Source organism: Parus major, chromosome 3 (assembly GCF_001522545.3).
Source record: "Parus major isolate Abel chromosome 3, Parus_major1.1, whole genome shotgun sequence".
Classification (NCBI taxonomy): domain Eukaryota; kingdom Metazoa; phylum Chordata; class Aves; order Passeriformes; family Paridae; genus Parus; species Parus major.
Window position 1 is genome coordinate 98604920 of NC_031770.1, and position 26320 is coordinate 98631239.

General features: G+C 43.7%; 1 protein-coding gene across 5 annotated transcripts in view; it reads left to right on the forward strand.

The window, feature by feature from the left end:
- HPCAL1 (hippocalcin like 1) overlaps window positions 1-26320 on the forward strand; it is a 64040-nt gene that overhangs the window by 27332 nt on the left and 10388 nt on the right. The window contains exon 1 of one of the 5 annotated variants that reach the window (XM_033513061.1): window positions 10669-10768. The exons of 3 other annotated variants lie outside the window; for them this stretch is intronic. The gene's annotated coding sequence lies outside the window, so the exon portion shown is untranslated. Of the gene's footprint in view, window positions 1-10668; window positions 10769-26320 lie in introns of those variants that run through there. One more of the 5 variants, XM_033513062.1, reaches the window with a different exon arrangement.

The following is a 26320-nucleotide window of genomic DNA, read 5'->3' on the forward strand; positions in this document are numbered from 1 at the left end:
TTTTTTTTTCCCCTTAGTCTTGGTGCCCTCTCTAAACTTAGCTGCTTGGGACACTGGGTTTTGTTTTAGAAATAAAATAGTCCTGCATCATAGAGCTCCATTCAATACTGTGATTCAAATTCATTCGGATTTATTCAAATCAGTGGAGAAAAAGCAATAGTTCCTGTGTGACACTGATTTTATAGCTTTTTTTTTTAAACTGATAAACTTAAGGCTTTCCCTGAAAAACAGTGGCTTAAGCAAATCATAGCATGTTTTCCCCATAGTTATATGCAATTGTGATGTAATCCAGCTTTGGCCATCCTTGCCTAGCAGTGGGTGCTTCTGGAGAAAAGTAGAGAACAGAGACTGTAGTTAGAAAAGCAAATGCAATTACAAGAGCAAACAGTTGTTTATATTCTGTAAAATTGGTACTCATTGCTCTCAGATTCACCTTCCTTGCCTTAAGGTTTTCTCATTAGAAGCAGTTTCTGTAAATATCATCTCTTCCTTTCCCCTTGGAGAGATCTCAAAGAGCTGGGCTGGAATTAGTGTCTCAGTAATCAATAAATTTTAATCTACATGAAGGGGGTTTTTTTTCCCTTTAAGTTGGTTCTTTCTGTACTGGAGAAAACATGTCTAAAGCAAATGTAAAATGAAGAAGGGTTAAATTTGCCTTGACTTGTTGTTACTATATCTGCTTACAATTTTTCAGTATGAATGTCTTCCAAAACAATTATAGTTATTGCAAGGTTGACAACTAAATGATTAATCTACTACCAGACAGCCAGTGCAGTAGTGTCTTTGAAACAATTTTTAAGCCTTTTCCCTGCTGTTCTTTCCCTGCAAGTCAGATTTAATGATGAGACACTGACCATAAAATAAATTGTGATGTGTAGCCTGCTTCTTTTTCAGTCTTTTTTCTTTACTTTAGCATTGGGCTTCTGTCTTGCATTGAAAAGTGTGTAATGAAAGGATCTGAAGTCTGCCCTGAGCCAGAACATCCAGTCTTGTATTTCATTTGAGGCATATGCTTAAATTATCTAGGGGTTGGCTGGATTTATTTGTGCACTTAAGTGCAAGTGCATGCTTAATCCAGGTGAATAATGGTACTTGAAATATTTTGTTGATGGGAAGTCACAAGTGTTTTGCTTTGTGCTAGTGGCGTAGGTGCACAGCATGTGAAAATATTCATGTTGGTCTTCTCATTGTCTGGAGCAGTCATTGTAATGGGAATCTCTGCTTATATTCTGGTTTTCTTCTCAGGTCTCTGCTTTTGGCTATATAGTGTAGAGGAAGAACTTTTCATGCTTAGTTAAGAAGCTGAATCTGCAGCTGAATTTGGGGACGTGACTAAACACTGTAAAATCCAATAGTTTGTGAGAGAAAAGGCAAGACCACAAAAAAGATTCCTGTTTGATTCTTCATGAGTTCTACAAACTTGTACAATTTTAACTATTTTACAGCTACAAGTCTTAACACTTTACTGTGCTGCATTGAGACAACTGACTCAGTGGAGCCCTCCAACATCTGTTGATGCCTATGTGCTAGTTCTGGTTTTAATTGTCCTGTTGTTTAAAGAGATGTCCTCAAACGTGACCTGAGGTCAGAGGTTAAGCTGTTCCTCATTACTCTGAATAGCAATGATACATTTGGTTCTACGCCCTGTTGGGGCTTGGAGCCCATGAGCAGTGGTGGAGCTGGGTGTAAGTCATGGAGTTACTCACAGCTTCTTAACCTTTTCCTTAAGTTGTTTTGGTTAATTATACAATGTAATAATAATTCTGGACAATAATAGATTTGCTTCTCTGGCCCATGTGATGCCAGTTCTGTTGCGAATGTTTTGCATTTAGCTCTCAATAAACATCAGGCACAAAGCCAGTTGCTGTGTGCATGATTGACCACGGCTTGATGAAGCTATAGCGCATTTTGTCTGCATTTGGAAATATTTTCTTGACCCTTAAAGACAACTCTGTGCTCTGACAATGACACTTTCATTGGAGAATGAGAAAATTTTGCAACTGGCTCCTACTGCCCACTTTTACAGTCTCAGCTTTCTCAGGTACATGAATCACCTTTTTTAATTCCATAGAGTGGAAGAAACAGTCATGAAGTGCTTATAAATTGTGTAGTTTCCATTTGCTCAGTATGATAAAGTTTGGGAGTGAACTCTGGGGAGATAACTGTGATATGTTAAGGTTATTTAGAGCAAAGCTTGGTTTTGGTCTTAATGCCTTTGCTACCAAATTTTAATAGGTAAAGGTGAGACAGACTGCTCCAACCCAGCAACAAATTATTATTGTTTTGGTGGGAAGCTCGGTGCCTCATCAGAAATTATTCATATGACCAGTGCTTATAAATAAGCAGTCTCCCTTACTCTCAACCTCCAAGTGTGGGAGACCTGTGCTGAAGTCAGGAAAGGGATGCAAGGAGAGCATCAAGAACACCTTTGCCTCTAGGTGCTGTAGGATGTGGCTACAAATCGCAATTGATCCCATTTAACCTTATTTTTAAGATATTTTTCTACACACTCATCATCACACATCATTACACTCTCATCATCCTCTTAAGTTTCTCTGTGAGCTGGTTGTGGTCAGCATGTTTCAAAATAGTAGATTTTATGAGGCTGTGTTAATTGCAAAGCCCCATCTTCTGTTGATGTAGGGAGCAGGTAGCGGACTCCAGCCCAAACAAATTGCTCTCCTCTTGGGTGCTTGCCCTGGGGATAGGCTGTGCACCTCCACCCTGAACAGAAACACTTTCAGTTTACACTTGATCATGGGCTGTTTAATAGTTTGAACAGGTTTTTTGTCAGTGCTGTGGGTTAATTTTTTTCCATCTGCTGTTCCCCACCCTGACGTAGTAACAACAAAAGCTCTTCTCCCTTCTCGTGCTTTTTTTTTAAGATACATCAGCCAAGTGCTGCTAGTTTCCACTTCCTGTACTTTTTTTTTTTAAAAAAAATGTATAATTGAAGAACATTTTAATCTTTGTTCTTTATTTTTATTTGTATGACCTAATTCAGCTTGACTTTGTCAATTTCTCTTTTCCGCTTCATTTCCTGACCTCTGACACAGCTGTCTTTGATGAGCAGCCCTTCTTTTCCATTCCTCACATACACTCTGCTTAGCCCTAAAAATCCTTTTTTTGGTGACATTTTTTTTCTCCATTTAGATGGAGACTCATTCCCTAGATATCTCCCCTACTTTATTTGGGGTTTTGCAGTACCAACTTTTTTTCATCTTTGCCGTACAGATGTTATAAGTGTCTTAGCTTCTTACAAGTGTGTTCTTGAGTACTTCTGTCCTGTTCACTTCTGAGCTCCTTAGATTCCTCAGATCTTATGGGAAATTGAAAAGATGAATTTTTGTGTTTCCCTAAATCACCTCTCCATGATTACAGTTGCTTCCAGAGTTCCTTTCATTGAGGACTTCCAGCTACTTACTAAAATGTATCTAAATTAGAACTGCCCTTTTCTAGTTCAGCAGCTGGAGGATTACAGTTGCTGTCTTCTGCTTCCAGGAATATCTGTGGTCAGCTCTTTACGTTAATAGTGGGTTCTTCAGTTGAGTATTTTGGGAAGTTGCAGTCCCACAGTAAGATAAGCCCTGTTGGCACTTCTGTCTTGCTGTGAACCTTGCAATCTGCACTGCTCTGCCATGCAGACTCTAGGGTGTAGGGTAACCTGTGACGTGACCCCTCCTTCTTCCAAGCACTGTTGTTGACCTCATACCACTGCAGTCCTTTGGAGCTTCTTATTGTTCTACCTGAGTTTTCTCTTGCAGTGTTCTTTCTCTTGGTATCAGAATGTTAATCCATGCTCTTGTTTCTTACTCATAATCTATGAATTCTGGCTAATTATCTAACATCCTGACTGCTGCTATTAATGCTCATATGCTCTCTGCTCTCCTAAGTTTGGGTATTGTGTGGTTTTTGTCCACATTTACCAATCCCCCCCATCTGTTTATTAAAACCAGATATGGGAATTAACTGATTTTCCTGATTATCCTGCCTCTAGAGGTGTTTTTTTTTGTAGTTTACAACTCCTGGCTGTGCCTGCTGTGATCACAGAAGGACACATCTCATACACAGAGAAGCACCCTTTTTTTTCCATTATGCCTTCTGCTGGTGGAACACCCTAAAACTTCCCTTCCAATGTCAGCTCTTGGACCATATGGATGACATTAACTTGTAATAGCTTTTCCTTCCTTTTGTAGCATCAAGAGATCCTCAGGGATGATGCTCAGAGTCTAAGGCTGGTCCCCTCAGATTCTCTATATAGCCTAGAGAGAGACAGACACCACCAGGGAGCATCTAAAACAGGCTTCTGCTCCAAATTGCCTTCCTGGTCTACCGGCAGAAGGACTGTCCTCTTCTGGGCTAAATTCAGTCCTGAGCCTGGTTCATGCCTGTGGTTGAGTTCTCCATCTGCACACGGTGACCAAGAGCCCTCCTCTTACTGGAAGGCCAGAGATAAACCTCTGGGGAAAAAAAGGAACCAGAATACTCTTAGTAAGAAGAATCAAGTGAAGTGGTGTAAATAAACAGAGAACTGAGGGCAGTATAGTGGAGCAGTCAGGAGACACAGAATGGAAAATGAAATGGGGAAGCTGAATGTGATGGAGAAGAGTCAGGCCTCCAACACATGAGCGGTACCCTTGCAATCAGAAGCAGCTGGAAGACTTTTCCTGGTGCAGAGACATCTTGCATCATCTGTCCAAGCAGGAAAAATGAATTCAGATTGTAATGTCTAAAGAATTATTGTTCTATTTCCCATTAAGAGGGTAGACACAAAATCAGATTTCCACTCCAAGTTCTTATATTTTTAGCCTGTGATCAGATTGCAAATGCACACTGGATATTTACATTTCTGGAAGCAGACTCTGGTGCTGTTGTCTTAACCAGGATCCAAGTTAATTTTCTGAGCTTCCAGATGGGAGCCATTTGTTTCTCTATTACACATTTGCAGGAATGCTTGATTTAATCTAGATTTTCTAGCTCAGTAATTTGCCTTTTTTAGCATTCAAGCATTTTCTCTACCTCCCCCTCTCCCTTTTTTTTTTTTTTTTCCCTTTTCCTTGAGCTGAATTATCCACTGTGCAGAATAAAGAAAATGGGTTTTGCAAAAGGAGGTACCCATCTATCATCCATCCACTGTGGAAGCTCTTGGGGAGCAGATTGTCCTTCCATTTCCTACAAAAGGTTCCCTAAGAGGTGCCTAAGTGCAAGACAGCTGGTAGAGCCTCTTAGCCCTGTTTCATTTGGTTTGTTGAGGCTCATTACATTTTGGTATCTTTTTTGTTTAAAACTATTTAATGATCACCTTATTCTTGTCTAGTCCTTGTGCTGAATATAGATGTTGCTACACTATTGGCTCTTTCTCTGTTGTGGGTAGATAAGGATATTTACAGGAGGAGGTTCATAATTTTCCTTAGCAACATTCAGCCTCCAGTGCATTGAGTAGCTTGTGATTGTATTATAGCCATTTCTTTAATGAAATTTTGAACTACATTTCTCTTGCAATCACTTCTGCCTGGGGTTCTTAGATAGCCATGCAAGCACTATGTGTATCATTGCTGTGGTGTACAGAACATACTGAAGGAGCAGATGAGGTGCAGACAGGTAATGTTAGCTCATGGGCCAGCTCTTTTCTTCATTGCTGCATTTTCCATAACAGCTAAGATTGTGGTAGGAAAAAATGATGCACCATGTTCTAGCTACTGCAGTTTCAGAATGAGTGTATTGAACCAGCTTGAGGTCAACTTTATTATTTCTTCTTCTTGTGTTATAAATTCCCAGTGCTTCAAAATAACCAAATGTCATTCCAGAAAAACACAGAAGTGCTGCACAGAGTTTGCATCCCTAAGCCCTGGAGACAGAGCATGCCCAGGGCAACAGGCAAGATTGGGAGCTCATCTTGAGCAGGCTGGGTCAGTGTTGTGCAGTATTTAGCAGGTGGATGGATTTTGCCCTGCGTGGTTTTTGTATTGCTTATGGTGATGGAGCAGCAGAAGGGAAGTGGGGCTGGCAGGGAATATGCAATAGGCAACTGTCCTACACCATTCCTTGCTGAGGTAAGTTGTGTGTGAGGCAGTGATGATGGGAATGACATGAGGTACCAGCAAACATCTTTTTATTCTTCATCTGTACAACATTGCTGCCTCCTGGTCTGGGACTCACGTCCCAAGATGCTGGGGTGATGTTTTCAGCCCGGTGGTGCCCAACCCTTGCAGCTGCCATGCAAAGTGGGGTAGCTGGCTGCAGTCAGGTACTTATGGTCAGGCCTTTGGTACTTGTACCTTTTGGTCATGAAAGGGTCAGTATTGACCTCTCCACAGCACATGAGCAGACAGGTTTTGGAGTGCTTTACCAGGTAATGGAAGAGATGAGGCAGGGCAGGTGAAGCAATACTGTGGCTGTACCCAGGAAGGCAGGCACAGGCTCCGCAGTGTGGCTCATCCTCAGGACTGAGGGCAGGGGGATACACCTTGTACATGCTCAAAGGGTCAGGGCAAAACTTGGACATGATTCCCAGCACCACTGGCATGCTGTTAAACACCACGAAGGCAAAAGTGATGTAGTGAAAGTGTCATGGTAAATTGTTTGGTTAACAGTTCTCAGGTCAGCCTGTCAGGTTAACAGACAGTAACTCAAACAATGAGATTTCTTTAGAAGGAATAAAGTAGTATAAGAGATGTTCAAATTCTTGTCTTACATATTTGAAGACAATAATGAGCCATTAGGGGGAGAACTGATTTAATTTACTTATAGGAACTGAAATTACATATTTGAATAGGAAAACAATATTTTACATTATTTGATATAAAAATGATATTATATATTTTATTAGGACATTGTTTCTTATCTTTCTCTACCACTGTAAAAAAGGATGAATATAAAGAAGAAAAAAATTGCATTTGTAGTAAGTTCTGATATGTAGCTGGGAGATAAGCTTGTTGCATCAAAAAGGACATCCTGGGAGTTTTCTCCCTATTATGCTGTGCATGCAAACTCATTAAGACCCTCTAGGAGTTTCTTGGAGTCTTTTCCTCCCTTAGTGTGATCAGGACACTGAAAACATGGGATTATCCCCTATGCTCCCCCCAGTCACAGCAGAATGCATGTGTCGTGACAATGGCTCAGCAGCCCGAGCTGGTTCAGGCTACCTAGAAAATCCTATTAAGTCAGAAGTGTCAATACAGTATGCACAACTTTGGTGCAGAGGGGACTATTTATAGCTTCAGTAAGAGTATTGTGTGCACAGGGCTTTTCTTTCACACCTAATCAGGGACCTTGACAGATTCGCCATCCCTTTTACCTGCTCAGCAGCTCGGGTGCCAGACCTCTGGGAGCACCAGCGTTTTAGATGGAAATCCTCATCATCTCCCAAGAGCAGCTGAGGGCCATTGTGGAGGAGGAGGCTGTGATTTTCTACCTGCCTCTCTGGCCATCATCTCCTCCTCTCCTGACTGGGTTCAGCCATTTGGCTGCGGGGCATGCGGTGCCCTGCTGTCACCATGAGCCTTGCTATGGTGACTTGCTATGGGAACAGGAGGGGTACCATGTGTATGTCAGTGATGTCATTATGTTCTGGAAACTCTTGTCAGTGATGAGTGACTTCTGTGGGGTAAAGTGTGTAGGATCAGGAGGTTGAAAGGACAGAATGTGGCAGAGCTGTGGGGTTGGTAACATTGGCCATCATAGGAAAATGATTTTCACGCCCCACTGGCAATGTCTGTTCATGGTTTTTTTGTGTCTGCCTGGGGAGATAGGAAGGATTCATCTATTAGAAGTTTCCAGGCTGGGATAATCCAGTGGCAGAGCAAGAACCTCTTTTATGGGTGTGCGTTCAAGCTCCAGTTTTAAGCTTTGGCATTTGGCAAGCACGCTAATGGTATGTCAAGGAATTACCATGAATTAGTTTCAAAATAACATAGCATTGAGTGGAGCACAAAGAACAAAGAGGAACACGTTCCTTCCAGCAGCTGGCCTGGGCTGGGGTTCCCCCACTGCTGCCAGCCCCCAGAGATCCTGCTACAAAGTGCAATCCAATGTGTTAACAAAGTGTGTGAGCTTTCTGCAGGCTTACTGCATTGCATCAAGTGAGTTGATTGGAGAGACTCTTGATTTTACTGGTTTTTTATGTTCTTATTGGGAGCCATTTGTCAGTCTGCACAGAAATCTGATTAGCTGAGAATTGCTGGCTCTCTGCTATATGTTGAACTATAAAGTGAAGGATGAAGCAATAAACACAGTCAGCTGGGCTGCTGGAGGAATCTGTAGGATTCTTTCGAGTCTGGGAAGGAGAGTTCTTGACACTTGAATGCTTTTTCTTTGGGAACTTGACGATGTTGGACCTGAGGGTGCAGTGCCAGCACTCTTTGAGGGGGCTGGCAGCATGTTTCAGCCCTCTGGTGCTGCTCTGTGGGGTGCCAGTGTCCACCCCTGCCTTGTTACGGGTGGTCTTGTGTAGGAGGGGAGCAGGAGGCTGGTGCTACTGCAGCTTCAAATCTACCGCATTGGTGAAGAGCTGGGGCCTCAGGCAGTGGAAAAGGGAATATGCTGCTTCTGCAGAGCAAGGAAATTGTAGCTGACTGTGGTGTTTCTGCAATGCATCCTGACAATAAGCACACTGCTCTTTGCACTGTGCATTTAGTTAAGTAGGTTTAAATTCAAGTCTCCTCCAGGAAATGGGGCACAGCATAAAGCTTTCCCTTCACCCAGCAAATACACCTCTCCATTGCTCCACTTGAAATAACCTGCAGATAGTTCTCAAGCAAGGGGATAATTAGACTTGGCACCAGGCACCAGGCACCTTGGTGCATTTTCAGAGGCTGCTGGTTGGGCACAGTAAATAATTGGATTAAGCATGGAAAAGGTGGCTAATGACACCTGCAACAACCAACAATGAGCTGTTTTGAAAACCCAGTTTGGCTGGTTGAGATGGGCAAAGAGGGCTGAGCAAGAGTGAAGCAAGGGATGGTTATTAGCTAACATAATTTGCTGTCCTAGAGCCAACATCTCACCATGTGTTTGTTAGGTTGGACTGGGAGAAGATGTTTCACTTCAGCTCTGCTTCCTAAAATATACAAAAACGGTTGCCAGCTTTTCCAGTAGATTTTTGAATTAATTAAGGTGTCTGTCTGCAGGGCTGCACTGAATCTACTTTTTATCCTAGTGTAGAGGAACACAGTGGTTGGAGTGACCCAACTGTCTTAGCTTCCACCTTTTTATATTCACAAACATCTTATTATTGTTGAGGTTGTGGAGCAAAGCTTATGCCTTCAGGTCTTGTAATGCTTGAAGCTGTCCAGTCCATCCTTGAGCTGCTATGCAAACTCACCAAATTCTTCTTGGAGGTAAAAGTCAATAGGGAGATATTAAAATTGAGGCAGATGTCTTCTTATGATTTCAGGTGCCTTGTTTTATCTCTCAAGTTTGCTTTCATCAAAACTGATGGCTTACACTTGCTGTCCAAGCAGTATGGTGTTCAGAAAGTAGTGAGGACATTTTTCTGCTTGGGATGAGGCATTGCCAGCAATCTTAGGGTGGTGCAGAGCTGCTGTGGTGTTTGCAAATGATCACTCATAAAGCCAGTGCTGTGATTAATTAGTGTTTTCAGAGCTCTGAAGCAGGCATTTCTGTATTAATAATGTTCACGTCTAAGTGGCACTCTGCTGGTATGGCGTTTCTCTTTGAACAGAAGTTGAAAACAGGTAATTTTGCCATTAGAGTCTGAATGTAGCCACATCAGACTGTGGGCACAGACTGGGTCTTGTGTTCATGCATTTGCTCCTTGAAAGTTTTTGTTGCTTTGATTCAGAAGTCTTGCTGTTCAAGGTGTAGATATGTGTGTACTGACCTAGCACACCCCTTCCTTTTAAAGGAATAGACATTTTGGAAAAATTGACATTTTGGAAAAAAACAGGGGATCTTTCAATTTCTTATTTTAACTTTGAGGGTAAGTTCTGTACCAAAGGTTCCCATGGGTGGTCTCCTCCTAGCTCCAAGAATGCAACCTGTGGACTGCAAAACTATCTGCTGCTGGGAAACTCTTTCACTCTTTCCACCCGCCTGCACCTCTGAAACTCAAGTTTGAGAAGTCACTTGAGATCCTGTAACTTGTTTATCTGAAACACTCAAAGTGGTTACAAGTATTGACATCTGAGGAGCTGCAGAAGAGAAGCAAGAGCCAGCTTGTGGTTAGTCGGGATTCAAAGCTGTGATTGAACTCATGGGAAGGGACACATAATCCCACACTAGCTCTTCTTTCTCCAAAGAGTCTGCAGTGGAGCTTTGGAAATGTGAGCTGCAACTTCTGCCAGTGCTCCTAGATGTCCTGGATGGTTTTTGGGAAGAAGGGAAAGATGGAGACAAGCTGAGAGCAGAGTCAACCTCACTGACCTCTCTCTTCAGGCTTTGCCTGCTTCTTGGAGAGATTCAATTCAGTGTTTTTGCCAGTGTAGGAACGGGGATACTGAGGGGCATAATGGAAATCTGTGGGGTGATGTCTGCTCTACATCACTGCCCAGGAATTTTTGTGTGTTGGAAGGATGCAGAATGTAAAACCCGTCTCTGGGTGGAGTGAACACAAACATGTGGTTTATACATGTGGTTTTGCTTTTTATTTAAGGGAGAAAAAAAAAAAGTTAAAAATAAACTGCTGGCTTGCCTCCACTTCCTGGTTCACACAGGGCTGTGACGGAGCAGCCAAAGGGATGGGGTGGCCAGTCCAGCCTGGAGACCCTCCTGCCTGAGCCCAGAGCGTCTGGAGGGGTGAGGTGAGGGGGTGAGTACAGGGCAGCCAGCACCCTCTTGGGCAGCCAGTGAGGAGTGGAGCTGCTGATGTGGGGTTGTTCTTTCTCTGGGTGCCGGCAGGTGACACTGCAGTCAGTTGGTGTTTGTCCCACTTGGGATGGCTGCATGAAGTTCCTCTATAACCATAAATATTTGTTGTGGGGCGAATGTTTAGGTTCTCCATTAGTCCCAAGTGTATGTTTTGGCAGTGAGGGAAGGGATTGGCTTCAAACCCTAAATCCCAGAGAGTAGTTCAGAGGTGTGGAATGGCTTAGAGGTGGAACAGTGAGTGAGCAGGGAAATGGTGAAGCCATCAAGCATGTGTAATGTCATGGCAGGCCCTTGTGCCGACACAGCAGTGTGGCAATAGGGAGGTGTAGCTGGTGCCAAAACTGGCCCGAGAGCCACTGGGCACTGCGTGATGCCAGCTGTGCCAGCTGTAGGGGGCTTTGTTCTCCTGCCAGGGAGGAGCAGCCAGTGCTTGGGTGGTTTGCTGAGCCGGTTCTGGGGGAGCTGCAGGGAAGGGAGAAAGGCATCTCCTGGCTGAAGGGATGGTGCAGCTGTGTTTGTCAAGTGTTGCCCTGGGAGTTTATTTTTGCATGAAGGATACTACATTTTTTTTGTTTGTTTTGAAAGAAAACCTAATGACACTGTGTAGGCAATGCACAGGTGATTAAAATGTTTGTAATACTGAAATGTTTATGAATAAGCTGACAAGATCAATAGGAAGTTGTATTGTGTTCTCTGCTCTTTACAAGCAGGATTGAAATTCCCCAAGGCTGTAGTCAGTAAGGTGTTGTGGAGCCTGGTTCTGGCCCAACCTGCCAGCAGGGACACTTGTGTTATCCACATGAGCTAAATTTGTTTTTCTCCACCTTGTTTGAACCTCCGTGAACCTTCTCAATTGTCTTAAATCCAGAAGCTAATGATTTGGAAAGATTTGTCTGAAAATCCTCCTAAATTTTTCCAGTGATTTCATGTCATTAATCCTACCAAAATCTCTGTATTTACATTGCATATTTATACTTCACAGCTTGGTAGTTCTCAGAGGTTTAGAAATCTCCTGGAAAAAATTGTGTCAAGCAGTGAAGCAACCTGATGGGGTAATCAGTGGCTTTGGTCCTTTGTGATCTCGGTTTTCTGGCCTATATTAATGTATTTTCCCCACAGCTTGGAGGAGGTGGTGCTGGCAGGTTCAGCTGTGGGCTGGTGGAGTGGCACCAGGAAGGTGTGGTCTTGCCAAGCAGTGGGTTGCACATCTGAGGTAGCTAATGAGAAGCATTTTAAAAGCATTAGAACATAATGGATATTGCATCTGTTTGTAAAGGGTACTTTAAACAATGTCTGGAGGGGTTGCAGGTTGCCCATCTAGATGGCAAAGCATCTGAATGTCAGAGCTGCATGGAGAAGCATCTTGCCATACTTGGGACTTTTGTGCAATTGGACAATCTGGGTTTCTTTCTACCTATTATTTCCCTAAAGCAAGTCCCAGCCCTGGTGGCTCCACCTCTGTAGCACCTCTGTGCCGTGGGGATGCTCTGGGCTGTGGTCAAGAGCACCAAAGCACCCAGGGAGGAGATGCTCCAAGGGAAGAGGTGCTCCTGCATTGACTGGAGTGCTGGCACAAGGCCTGGGACTTTGTTTGGCCAGGGCTGCCATCACCTTGTCTTTGCTGCTGTTCCAGCCCAGGGATGGCTTGTGGCTCTTTATGAGCTGCAGGTTGTCCAGCTGCTTGGTTTGCCCCTGTGGAGGAAAAATTGCTTCTAGCACAGGGATGCTCTTGGTGTACCTGGAAGTTTCAGCTCACCTTGAATTTTGTGACTAATTGCTGCAGCAATTGAATTTGGTGTCTGAAGGCAGCACTGCAGTCATGCATGATGGGAGGTGACAAAACTAATTTTTCTATTTAGCTTCTTTGAACACTTCTTTTAATCCAGCCAGTCTGGCCAGTTTAGTTGTTGGATGTTTGGTGGAGGTTTTGTTATTTTGAGGTGCGTATGTGTTTGTGGTTTTTTTGTTCTTAAGAAAAAATAATAATCTCTTGCCTCTCTAGTGTAATTAGATGGCAGAGCAAACTATTGAATGGCTCTGGCTAAAGCTGTGAAAAAGTATTTTTAACTTCATGCTGTTGTATAAAGGGTTTTCCTTTTTCTGCCTTTATGATGCTGACTGCCCTTTTATTTTTTAGCATCTGTTCCTGCAAGAATGTGGAAGGAAATGAGCTGGCTCAGCAGAAACTGAAACCCAAACTAATCTTACGCTGTAGTAAATGCTCAACAGTCTCCTTGTCTGTGGGCACTTCAGCAGCGAATCCAGGGTGTGGGAAAGCAAAACCACCATTAAAGCCTGAAATAGATGACAGAGAAAGCAGCAAAGCCCTTTTGTTGTTTTCCTCAGCATCCCACAGGCTCCACTCTTGTGGGCCATGAGCACAAAGCCCAGCAGCAAAGCACCTGTGTCTGTGGCTCGGGGTGCTGCTGCCAGGGTGCTGGAGCCTGGTTTCTGTCACCTGCCCCAGCGGCGGGACAGCCGCGTCCTGCCAAAGCTCCTTATGAGCTTTCCGAGGCTGGCTGCCACGAGTCCCGCAGAGTCCTCCTGTCCTTTCACCCCGTGCTTCCCTGCTTACATAACTGGCTTAGGTATTACACTCCCTGCCCTCCTTGCTGTGTCTTCAGCACTCCTGCATCACTCGGCCTCCTTGTTCCAAGAAATAGCTTTCCAGCCAAGTCACTCCTTAGGTGAGGCTAGAAGAGTTTTGAGGCAGAGAAACCAAGTTTACATTCTTGCTTATTTTGTTTTGCAGATCTGTTTCATGCCTAAATTCATGGGGATTATTTACTGAAGGTATATGGAGAATAACATTTCTTATTTAAAAAATAATCCTGGTAGCTTGTAAACCCATGGTGCTTTCTCTGTTCAGAAACTGAAAGTGAAATGGATTTTTTTAATTGCTTTATCAGACTGAGAGAAGTGTAAAGATTAGTGGAGCATACACAGAAGGAAGCAAAGCATCTCTCGAGTGTTTTAATGGTGTGAGTGGCTAATTTGTTTAGTATGAGTTGTCACTGAACCTTCAGTTTGACACTTAGGCTTTTTTTTATTTATTTGTTAAATACAAATAAATAAAGCATGGAAATGGAGTCTCTAACTATTGTGGTTCAGTGTAGCTGTGCATATATTCTTCAGGCTGTCGGGTGGGTTTGCTCAATCCCTGTTTGTATTCTCCAGCTGGGCTTTTCTGTGGGAAGTGTTGACAGGAATGAGAGAGGTGGTTCTGACCCTCTACTCTGGTGAGGCCTCACCTGGAGCACTGTGTCCAGCTCAGGAACCTTCAGCACAGGCAGGGACATGGACTTGTTACAGCGAGTCCAGAGGAGGGTCATGAAGATGGTCAGGGGGATGGAGCTCCTCTCCTGTGAGGAAAGACTGAGAGAGTTGGAGTTCTTCAGCCTGAAGAAGGCTCCAAGGAGACCTCATTGCAGTCTTTTAATATGAAGTGGCTTATGAAAAAGATGGAGACAGATGGGGTATTTTCAGGGGCCTGTAGTGACAGGACAAGGAGCAATGGTTTTAGACTGAAAGAGGGTAAGTTTAGATTGGACATAAGGAACAAATTTACTGTGAGGGTTGTCCAGAGTTGTGGATGCCCCATGTCTTGAAGTGCTCAAGACCAGCTTGGATGGAGCTTTAAGCAGCCTGGCCTGGTGTAAGGTGTCCCTGACCATGGCAGGGTGTTGAACTGGATGATCTTTAAAGGTCTCTTCTGACTCAGACCATTCTGTGATTATGTGATTCTTTCAGTCGGATCTGGTGCCAAAATTTGCACTTGTTTACTGGCAAGGGCTAATATTTGTGCTGTACTTTAACAACTCTTGGCACTACTGCTTGATGAAGGTAAGCAAAATTCCTCTGAGTGGAAAAAATGTTCAAGTTTAAGACACAAGACTACTAATAATTTCAGTCACGGTAAATTTAAAGGTATTTAATGGACTGGGAGGAAGCAGTAGGAAAAAGGACGATAACCTTTTGAAGAGAGGAAGCCTATATATTTTTTATTTGCTTGCAAGCATTGCTATTTATCAGGCAGCTCCTCTATCTCTAACCCATCTTTAGACCTGCTAAGGACTGACTTGAAAGGACTCTCCACCTCATTAGTGCAGGGTGATGTTTGCTGCTGCAAAATGTGTTTCTGCAGCCAGCTGCCTGGCAAAGCAGGGAAGTCCCATCAGCTGCCTTTCAGCTTGAATTACTCACTTTTTGGAACAGCAGCAAGCTCTTTTTGGCCCAGTACAGGGTGCCTGGCACAGTAGAAGCAAGATCTCAGCTGCCACTTCTCTGCATCGCAGCAGGAGCCCTTCAGCATCTTGTTTTTGTGTTGGGGCAGCCCCTGGCAGGTGTTCCCCCTTGCAGAGCTGGAGCAGTAGGCTTTGTCACTGGTTAACTTTAACTTGTATTAGCCTAAGATGTGCTCTTAGGGAAAAAAAATGGAAGCTCCCACTGTTTGTATGGATGCTTGAAACGGGGCTACTCGTATCAAATGTAGCATGGTCTGGAGCATGTGCATGCCATGGATTTCTCCTGGAAAGCTGCAGGCTTGGAAATCTTGGCAGTAACGGCAGTGTCAAGAAATTGGATGTGTTTTAGTGAGGTTATTTGTGGGCAGAGAGTGGTGCTGTTTTTGAGGAGCTCTGTGAGTTTTGCCTGAGGTGTTCCCAGCAGCCCCTGTGAGTTTGTGGTGCAGCCTTGAGGAACACACTGCTGCAGCTTCCTCCCTGCTGAAAAGAGCAGTGCTGCTGGAGAAAGAGTCACTTTCCATAGGAAAAGTCAATATGGATGCGGGGGTTTTATGCACATACAAATTTTATTCAGTGGCATGCTGGAGCATTTTTCACGCCTCACATGTCAGCAGTGATGGGCCATCGGAGTGAGTGTCCAGCTGGGCAGAGCTGTGCCTGGCCAAAGATGCCTGTGTGCCCCAGTGTACATCCAAATGCCATTAGCCCAGAGTTCTGTAAAACTTGGGGTGTTTTTACACAGTTTCTCCCCATCCATTGGCTTGTGCAGTGATCCAGTCCAGAGGGAATTTCTGGTTTGCAGAAGGTCACGTTGTGTTGCTCTGGTGTGATTGCTGCTTGGAACTAGGGGAAGAGTTGTGCTAGATCCCTGTGGGCCCACTCATGGGTTTGAGCAGCAAAGACACACTTCTTTTGATGTAAAATTTCTTTAAAAAAGTTAAAAAAGTGCTTTTCTCAGCAGCAAATCACTCATTGAATACGAGCACCATAGATCTGTAAGTGTGCAGGAATATTTGCTGAGCTGCTTCTGCTGGCCCTACAGCAGATCCTGAGGCTTCTCACACTCCAAGGGTGCTACAGCCCGCTTGTAGCATTCAGGGGTGTTTTCAGTCACCTTTTTCACTGCTTAGTAAGGGGGGATTTTTTTACTGTATTTTCAGAGCAAACTGCCTGGTGGCCCTTCTCTCTGTTTCAGCTGCTCCTCTGATGTGCCAGGTCTGAATCTCACCCTTTATGTGGAACAAAGACCACCTTTATTTTGAATAAAATAGAAATATATGTGTGTAGTACACAGATTCTACTGAATAGCAAATAGAGAGTGATTGTGGTCTCCCTTGGCTGACGGTGTGGTTACATTTGGTTGGTTGGTTGGCTTTGTACAACCCAACTGCTTTGCTTTTAAAACAAATAGGTTATTTATTCCCTGTTCATGCACTGGATGAGATAAAAGTGGTCCTACTCATTCACCTGACACTGAGAGCTAGAGAAGAAACTGGAAAAAATCCTTGTATGACTTGCACTACTAGGTTTTACTTGTGGAAATGTTCCAGTAATGTACTGCATCACATACTTTCACTTACTTCTTGGCATTGTTTTTCCTCTGAGCTTTACATCTCATCCATTAGACCTTCTCAGCAGATGGGTTTTGAAGCTTCAGATTCAGGGGTGCAGAGATCATGTATCTGATGCCATGACACTGCCATTTACCATCAGCTTGGAAAAAGAGCAGGATGTCATTATGAGAGAGCAGGGTACCCCTGAGGATGGCAGGAACAGGAAAGGCATGAAACACAGGGGTAGTTTGTCCCTGAACAGGGGAGAAGCTGCTCTCTCTAAGTGTGGAGAAGAGCCCAGGCAGAGCTGAACACAGATTGACCCAAGGCACTAAGGTCAAAAGGCAAATCCCCTTCTTGGAGCAGTTCCCAGTGCAGATAAGGAAACCTGGTGTTGAGATGGTGCGTGCGGTGCCAGGGGTCAGGAGGCTGTCACTGCACTAAGTGCAGGGGAGGATTTCTATGACACGGGGAAAGGACACTCTGTGTCTGAGAGGAGGCAAGAAGAGCCTGGTCAGTTAAACCAGGAAAGCCAATGCTGATGTGAGACTGATGGCTCTATCCCTGTGTGTAGCAGAGGGGAAGTTCCAGAGAAGACGGTGCTGGGACCAGAGCAAATGGTCTGGTTGGGTTACCAGCACTGAATACATCTGAGCTCAAATTAGAAGATGTTTTTGAGCCAGTAGAGGAATGAGGCCTTGACTGGGGTGGTAGGAGCAAAGCCTGGCTGGCTTTTGGGATAAAGCTCAGGAATAAAATCAGTGACTGACGCTACGTCTGCCATATCAGGGCCTGAACATAGTTTTACCGAGAGGAGCAGCTCGTCTTCAAGAACATTGAAAATAATGAGTATTGACTGCATTAAAGTACAAGTATATTGAGATACATCCATTCTGACATAGCTCTGTGCAGAAGCCATTAGGACAAAGCTGAGTAACAAAAGCTAATAGGACATTAGGACAGCTTGGATGTGATAAGAAATAGAGAAATAACTTGTAATAGCCATGTTGAATTTGCAGGAACAGTGGCATCTTTGTTCAGCATCTTTGCTTCAGTGCATGCCAGTGGTGCCTTTCCAGGGATATGGAAAGAGGTCTGCCCCTCTCACTCTTGGCTGCAAATTTGGTGTTGACATGGGCTGCTTCTTACTGCACTTTGCCTTACTTCTGCCCAACAGAGTCACCTCCCCAGTGGAGTGTTCACCAGATTGCCATGGGGTGTGAAGTAGTAGAGAAAATCTGGGAATTTTATAAGAACAGTACATTTATTGAGAGCAGTTTGCTATCCAGTGAAGCCAGAGCCTAGCAGATAATTGCTACGAGAAGTAGTTTTGACTCTTTCACTCCTTTGTAAAGCAAGACAGGAGTTGAGAACTTTCCCAAATTTGGACCAAGTGCAGTTTCAATGGATGTCTCAGCAGGTCAGTATCACAGATGTCTGTTCCAAACTGGTGGATAATTGCTTTGTGCAAAGCCATTCATGAAATAATTTTTTCCTCCAGGAATGTGAAATTTGCTTATTCGATCCCATTACAGAGCAAAGCCATTTCTTATTGTAGCAGAAATGTGTGCACAACTCAGTTCTTTCTGACCTACCTATGGCTTTGTTTTTGTTGTGACAATATCACTTGGAGTATATTTTTTCCACATTGCTTCTTAATCTGTCTAGCCTGATACTTTTCAAACCTGTGGTTTCCTTCCTTCTCTCTCTTATTTTCTGTTATTAAGTCTTCCAGACCACTGGAAATATCTGAGATGTAAATTTTATCAATTTTGGCACAGCACAAGTCTTTTTTTGGGTTGTAAGCAATGGGTGCTGTAGCAGACTAAGGACAGGTTGAGAAACAACAAACAGGCTTCCTGCTGTGGGCTGATGCTCAGGGGGAGAACAGGGAAGATGAGAGTTATTACAACTGAATATGTACACTAAAATGGATGGATAACATAATTGATATGGTACTGTACAGAGGAAAGATCTAGATGGTTTGCAAGTATGTATGACTGTGCTTAGGGTCTGATTCTGTTACATCCAAGCAAAGTAAATATTCCACTGGTATTTGTTAGGAAAGGGATGTTTTTTTGTCAGTGTCAATCATTTTCTCATCAGTACTGTTGCCCAACCCTGGCTCCTACGTTCATGGTCTGTGAGTGGGACCATGTGAGACAAAGTGGGGAGGCAAGGGGGCAAGATCCCATGTGGGTGGGGAGGGTGGAAAGGAGCTGAGGGGGATGCAGCAGATTGAATGTCTCTGTCTATCAGAATTAAGGTGCTGCTGCAGCCTCATAGGCCATACAAGAAAGGGCTAAAAGGTAAATGGGACTGAGAAATAGCATGATGTTGAAATGGCATTACAAAGTGTAAATGTACACTTTGATTTACCCTTTTCATCAAAAGATGTGCTTGACGGGCAAGTCTGGCTCTGCACCATGGGTGGCAGGGCTGAGAGCCCTGTCTTGAGGTATTATAGGCTTTTTTGTTTAGTTGATGCCAGTCACAATGGGACTGCAGGCAGCCCAGCGCACCCCCAGTTCCCATCAGCGTGTTGGAAACTTCAGCAGAGCAGCAGAATTCCCTGGGAGAGCCCCATCAGCCTTCAGCTGGGTCCCAGTCAGACAGGACTTTCTTCCAGCAGCAACCCTTTTGGTCTTCAGCAGAGCTCATGAGGAGGTTTATTTAAAGCCCTGGTCCTTTCTGTGGAGGAAGGAGGAAGCGCTTCCTCCCTGTAGATCTCTATCCAAAGCTTTTGTCCACTTTCTTGCAGTCCCACCCTGCTTGGAGTTGCTCCAAAACCCAGCGCGCCAGGGCTGTGTGCTATTGTTCAGCAGGGTCATCCTTAGCTGCGGCTCCTCTTTTTCTAAAACACAGAGTCTGGGCACCAAAATGCTGAAGAGCTCTGTCCTGGGCTATGGGATGTACAAATGCCCATCTGCCTACCCTGCCCCACCATCCTTGTGCAGTTGGAAACATCAGTTGCAGAGGAAATACAAGGGTTGACCTTTCTTTGGGAGGCTATTTGGTTATCGCTACTGAGTTGTAGTTGTGAAACTTAAAGGTCTCAAAATAGGTCTGACAACTCATGATCTCTGCAGAAGAGAGTCAAAAAGCTAAAAAAGTAGTGTTACCCACAAGAATGCAAGGGCCTAAAATGCTTCTAAGGTTCTACTGCTTACTCTCTTCAGAGCGGGGGGGGGAAACGTGGGATTATTTCTGTTATGCTGCAGTTATCTCAGAGAAGTCCAGCAGCAGGATCATGCCTGTGTTTGCAGAGGGGGTAAGAAGAGTCTGAATGACAGGCTCAGTCAGGAGAGAGTGCCAGCTGGAGGATTTACCTGATTCTTCCATGGTCCAGAGTCACTTCAGCTGAGCAAATAAAACTTCTTCCTCTGGCAGAAACCTCTCACCCAGTGCCAGTGTGACTCCAAACATCAATATCAGTTGTGGAACTGACTCCTCTGACCCTGAGGGTGGTACATTTGCTGGCCTTCCCTTTTCAACACATGTAGTGCCAACAAAGAGCTGTTAGCAGGCTTGAAGGCAAGGGGAAGTGGCCTTGGTGGTGTGTGCTGAAAGATGTGTGCACACCCCAGGAGAAGGCATCACTTCAGAAACTCTCAATTCCTGCACCATCCTCCACCATCAGAGCCCTCCTTTTAACCACTGCCACAGCCTTTAAACACTTTTTTCCTGTTTCTTTCAAGAGGAAAAAATAAATGATAAATTATTGTGTTGATCTTACGCAAATGTTGCATTTACGGGAAGATCTTGTTGACATGGTTTCTCACACAGGATACCTTCTCCTGCAGAAAAGTTGCTGAAAGCTTCTAAGGAAATAGATAATGTTATCCTTGGGGAAGGGAAACTGAAATAAAAACAAAATCAAAAATGCCAGCCTGGTGTGGATCTAGTGTGGATCTTGGTTTGCAATAGATGCAGAATTTGATTTAGTGGGATTTTTTAAACCCTGTTAGAAGAGGAGCAGACTGGTAGTTGATGCCAGGTGTAGCTAAGGTTCTTTTCAGAGACCAGAGTGATAAGAGGTTACAAAATGGGTGGTCAGTATCCTGGGTCTGGCCATACCCAGGAAAGCTTATCTGTCCATGGCCTGAGACATTAAAACCTTACAGATCAGGTGCTCTTTTTGCATTGCTAAAATGAAGTTCATGAAGATCCTTCCACTTGAGAGTGCAATTTTAAGGGGGTGTCAGGAGTAGATTTTGTCCCTCATCATCTCTCCTCATGTGAACATGAGAGTCCTGTCCTCAACATCACTGTTGAGAGAAGGCACATTTCCTGTTTTTGCAATCGAGACCTTCACCGATGCGGCACCAAGGCGGTGGGACAGGATGTGCCCCATATGTGGTCTCAGGTGGAGGTCAGCTCTTCTCATCCCACGCCTGTTGGGATGCTTCCTGCTTCAAAACCATCACATCTCCTTCCTGTTACTATACCCAGTTAGGGAAGAAAATACACCCATTTGGCCACTACTGCCAGCAATTAGATATAAATACAAAATTCAGAGTGATTTGATTTTCTATTTGTTTCTTACCCAGCCTGTTAACAGAGGCTCAGCTCCAGGCAGCCCTCACCCACAGTGCTCAGAAAAATACATTTGGTGTGGGTATTGCTGGGGATGGAGCCCTGTGGTGGAGGTTAATGAGAAAAGTGATGTCTTGAGTACAGATTGCATGATTTGCTTCCAAGATGATTTGCATTGAAGTGTTAAATGCTACACAGAAATGCCAGAAGAGAGAAAGGATTTTCATAGGGCTGTCCTTGGTGCCCCTAAAATTACCACTGTCTCTTTTTTCTCCTCTGATATGGAGTAGTCCCTTCCTTGGAGACAGTCATATTGTTCTTCTGCATAATTTATAGCGAATGCACTTAAGAGCAAATCAAACTCTCGAGTGTTTGGGACTAATGGAAGTTGCAGCTACTAAATGTGTGGGCTGGGACTGGAGGTGTCCTGCTGTGCTGCTGCACCAGCCTCCTCTTGCCTTGTTCTTGGCTGCTGGGAGAGTCCAGTCAGTGCTGTCTCTGACAGCTCAGTGAAGGGCTGGTGCCCATTTTTGTAGGTATTTTAGAGGAACTAGTCACAAAATCATATGGTTTGCTGTTTTCTGGAGATAACTCTCCCATTTTTAGTGATGGAAGCTGAAGTGAGAGGTGAGAGAAGGACCCATTGTGCTCAGGATCCACCTGACAGCAACACCAGTGCTCATCCCTGTGATCATTTGGTCAGGAGTTCACACCATCAAGGCACTGCCTTGGACAAACACCCATGAGTGCCCTTGCAGGTGGCTGCCTGTGGGGAGCCACCAGCCTGGGTGTGCCTTGGCATGGCAGTCCTTGCCACCCAGGGAGGACAGCAGTACATTGCAGGACAACTGGGTGACCACATCCCAGCATAAATGTTGTGACAATCCATCACAAGGTGTTTGCCATTGTGTTTGTGAGGCACGAGGGCTGCCCTGATAATAACCTGAACACAAACCTTGCATCACGTTCCTGGTGTGACACTTTGGTCCAGGGTGTGTCCTGGATCCATGGCTTTCCTGCACAGCATAGGAGTCACTGTAATTTTGGCTCCTTGATTCTAAAAATGAATTTTTAAAAAACTCTGTGAGATTGGTACAGTCACATGTACCAACTTGAGTAATATCCTTAGCTATTCTAAAGCTTGGGCTGATTCCTACCAGCTAATTTGGTCTTCTGCTCCTTGAATTGCTGCATCCAGCAGAACCAGGTTCCTTCCTAATGGGTGGGATGCTGTTCTCATTTCAGTCTCAGTTTTTAATTCACATTTCTGTAAGGAAAAAAATCCAGAAAAGTTAAACTCTAGGTTTGCTATTAGATTTCAGTGTTTTTTCATTCAACAAACAGGAAAATAAAGGTGTGAAATAATCTGGTTACTGTTATTAGTGTATACCACTGAAGGGGAAATAGAACACTGTTTTAAGAAAAATTTTGCTTAAGTGGAATGTATTTTTACAAGGAATTTAGCTAGTGGCTTTTATGCTATTTTGAAGGTATGATAATTTTTTTTAAAAAAGAAGGTACTTTAGAAATCTAGATTAATAAAATAAATGGGTCCATATATATTAGATTTAATATTTCTGGAACGAAAACAACCTGTGTATTAGCAGTTAGAGAAATTGTTCGCAATAGTTGTGTATTTGGAGGCTGAACATGTTTGTGACAAAGAATCTTTCTCTTCTGGTTGATTTTTTTTTTTTCCCCAGTGTATCTTAATACTTTTAGTTAATGTTGAATTTTTGTTAAAGACAGCTGGTTGACATATCTCCAAAGCCACATTTTGGAGCATCTTTTTGATGCCTTAAGTTTTAGCTTTCATTCTAACCATATTCTGTAGTGCATTGGTATATAATCCTGAACTTCATATAAGGTTCTCCTCCTAACAGTTTAGTTAGACAAAACAATCCTTTTCCAGCCCAAGAACCAAAGACACCATTGCAGCTTCAGGCCCAAAAAATGTGAACAAAAGCAAATTGAGGAGAGCAATCTGGGAGGATGGGACTTCATATCCTGAAGCTGTAATTGGACAATCAACCCAAACATGTAAATGGACCAAAACTTATAAAAGTGTGAAAACTTGTGACTGGTCATTCATCTTGGGTGTAGCCTTGGCCAGGCTCTTGTACTGCCCAAGGAGTAGCCTTTGCAGGCTTTTTAATGAATACCTACTTTATTCCCTTAACACTGTCTAGCCTCTCTGTTCCAGGTAGCCTCTCTAGACATAATTTTCACTAAGGATACACCCACTAAAGAATGATTTTTAAGTTAAATAAAAAAGGTATTTTTCGCTCTTTGAAGGCAAACCCAATTCTCTTCCCTGCTCTGTATCAAAGTAGCTACCTTGAAATCCCCTTGATGCCTCCAAGCTCTGTATCTCAGCACAGTCCCTGCAGCTGTGGAAGGATGTCAGCTCTTTTCCTTGTTTTTATTTAGGCATCATTAGCAGAGAGGATGGTCTTGCAGACCATGCCTAAGGGCTGGGTATCATCTGTCATTGTCCCCAAACTCTCCATCTTCTCCACAGGAGTCGCTCTGATACTGCAGAATTTGTTCAGGTGCCATTGGCTCTCTCTTGTTACTGCCAGAGTTTGACTAATTCTTCTGAAATTTAATCTGGGTTTCTTTCTCCCAGGGCTGTGATTATTCTGTTGAGATTTTTTCTGTGATTTGCCTTCATCAATTAAATAAATGCATCATAGGAAACTTCTAAAATCTAATGATGTAACAGCCCAACTGTGCTACTTCTGTGGTTTTAATTATATTAACAACACAGTGCCTTGTGCTAATTTTTGTCACTTTTCTTCCCTTTTTCTAAAAATGTTCTCTCTGATTTCCCAGTTCCCATCAGGAACCTTCCCCTGTTCTGCAGGTCAGCAGTCACTCAGTTTTATCAAAAATTATGTATTGCAATACTATATTCAGTGAACATGATGTGGGTTTTTTCTCATGCAAGCCAACCTTCTCAGAAAAAGGCCTTGTGCACAAAGACATTGTGCAGACATGTTTTCCTTGATCTGCAGTATTGTGTAAACAAACTGTAATTATTTTAAGCCTTGCCAACTTTGCACACTGTCTGAAAAAAATAGGACTGGCTGCTTCTTCCTTGGTTTTGTTTAAAAAAAATGGACAAAGGGAGGAGATGAGGAAAATCCAGTCATGATTCTCTTTTCCTGTCTGCAATCACAAGCTGCATTACTGCCCAAACTGCTCCCACCCAAATTAACCCAATATCCTAATTTACTTGAACTATTTCTGTGCTTTTCTCACTGCATTGGTCATATTTGCCCTTTACAGTAATAAGCTCTCCTCCCTGAGCTGGAGAACACCATGAAGAGCTCTCCAAAGAGCTGCCATGTTTCTGGTCCCAACACGTGTCTCATTTATTACTCATTAGCAACAATTCATGAATGTTTGGGGGCAGCTTGTGTTGCTTTTGCTTCTTTTCAGTAGTTTGTAATTATAACATCCATGGCAAACTCTCCTCTGCTGGTGGGGGTCGATGTTGGTGGGCATGGTGGGTAGCAATGGGTGCAGCAGGTGTCAGCATCCCCTGGCTCCTCACTGTGACTCCAGCACCTGGAAAGATGCTGCTGCTGTGATCTGCAAATGCCTCTTCACCACACACTTGTGATCCGAATGTAAAATGGTTCTCAGGTTAATGTACTGATGCTCAATGTCAGTGACTAACTGATTTTTCCTTGTAAATCAGGAATATAATCCTGAATAAAGTGACTTCAATAGATGGGATCAACTCAGACACCTGTAAGCGAATTTATTCTGTTTCAGCTTTTGCAGCTGACTCCATGAAATGAACATGCCAGCCTGGAAATATTTGTCTCACATAGCCATTTGCAGGGTTGGAGTATTTGTAATTATATCCTTCTTTGGCAAGGTGGGGAATAGGTGGTTATTTATAATGGATTTTCATCCCAGACATGGAGTTAGGTTTTCAAGACCACACAGTTTCTGTGTATGTGTTTATGGATAAACTTACACAGTGAGGTGGATTGAAGTCCCTTTATCAATTCACTTCACCTTTCAAAGGACATTCAATGAGCACATGTGAATTCTTAGTGATTTTCCTGAAACTGAAATGTGGATGGTATACGGAGTGGTCCTTCCCCTTCACCCACTGCTTTTAATTAACTTCTGAAAAGGATTGAACTTGAAAGCAAGTTGCAAATAAGCAATGTTTCTTATATAAATAAAAGCAGAATTAGTCACTGAAAGGGGGAAAAAAAACCCATTTATTTATTTAGAGTGGCCTTTTTTTCACGTCAGGTGAAAAAAGCAGAAGCAGCTTCAGCCCCTCTCAACACGACCCTTTTGCATCTCAAACCCTGCAGGTTTTGAATTTTTTGCAGCATTATTGATTAAGATTTTTCTTTTATCTCTCTGCTTCTATTATTAGCTTTTCAAGAGGTGAAGATACTCCTTTTTGCAATTCAGACTTTTATCAGAAGATGTTACTTTTGGCCCCGTGTCTGCAGCCTGGGAAATCGAGGCAGGTGCTGCAGTGGCTGGTATGTGGGTGTCGGCTTTTGCCGCAGGGCAGGAAAGAAGTTCACATGAGTTTACCAGGCAGGACCAGATATCTATAGCAACGTGTTTGTATATCCTGTGCCCTGTCTGTTGCAACGCTCGTTGCTTAGGATACTGACATTAAAACATGTAACAAAATCTGCTCTTCACTCTGGGGTTCATTATCTGTCCCAGCCCATGTAAGTGCGCATTTCCCTCCCCTGCTCAGAGCAGAACCACGGACCAGCCCCCGGCAAAGCAGGGTCCAGGGGATGTTGTTATCATCCTGTTTTGCAGCCTCTTGCTGCATGATCATTTTTTACCTAGACACTTGTGACTAGCTGGGGTGTCTGGGAGCCCATCTCCCTCTTACAGCACGGCACAGAGGAGCTGCAGGTTTCCTAAGCACATCTGTGTGTTGGCTGAGTTGGTGTGAGCGGGTGCTACCGGTGCATTAAATGTATTCTCGACGGTGTGCTCCTGAGCTGGGGCAACACAGACCTTTGGGGGCTGAGGCTCACGTTTGGATTACCTGTGGGGAGTTTTCTGTGGGCTTTTGTTTGTGGGGTTTCTTTTGTGGTTCCCTTGTGGAGGTTTTGTTGGGGATTTTGATTGCTTTTTTGTTTGGTTCTTTTTTTTAAT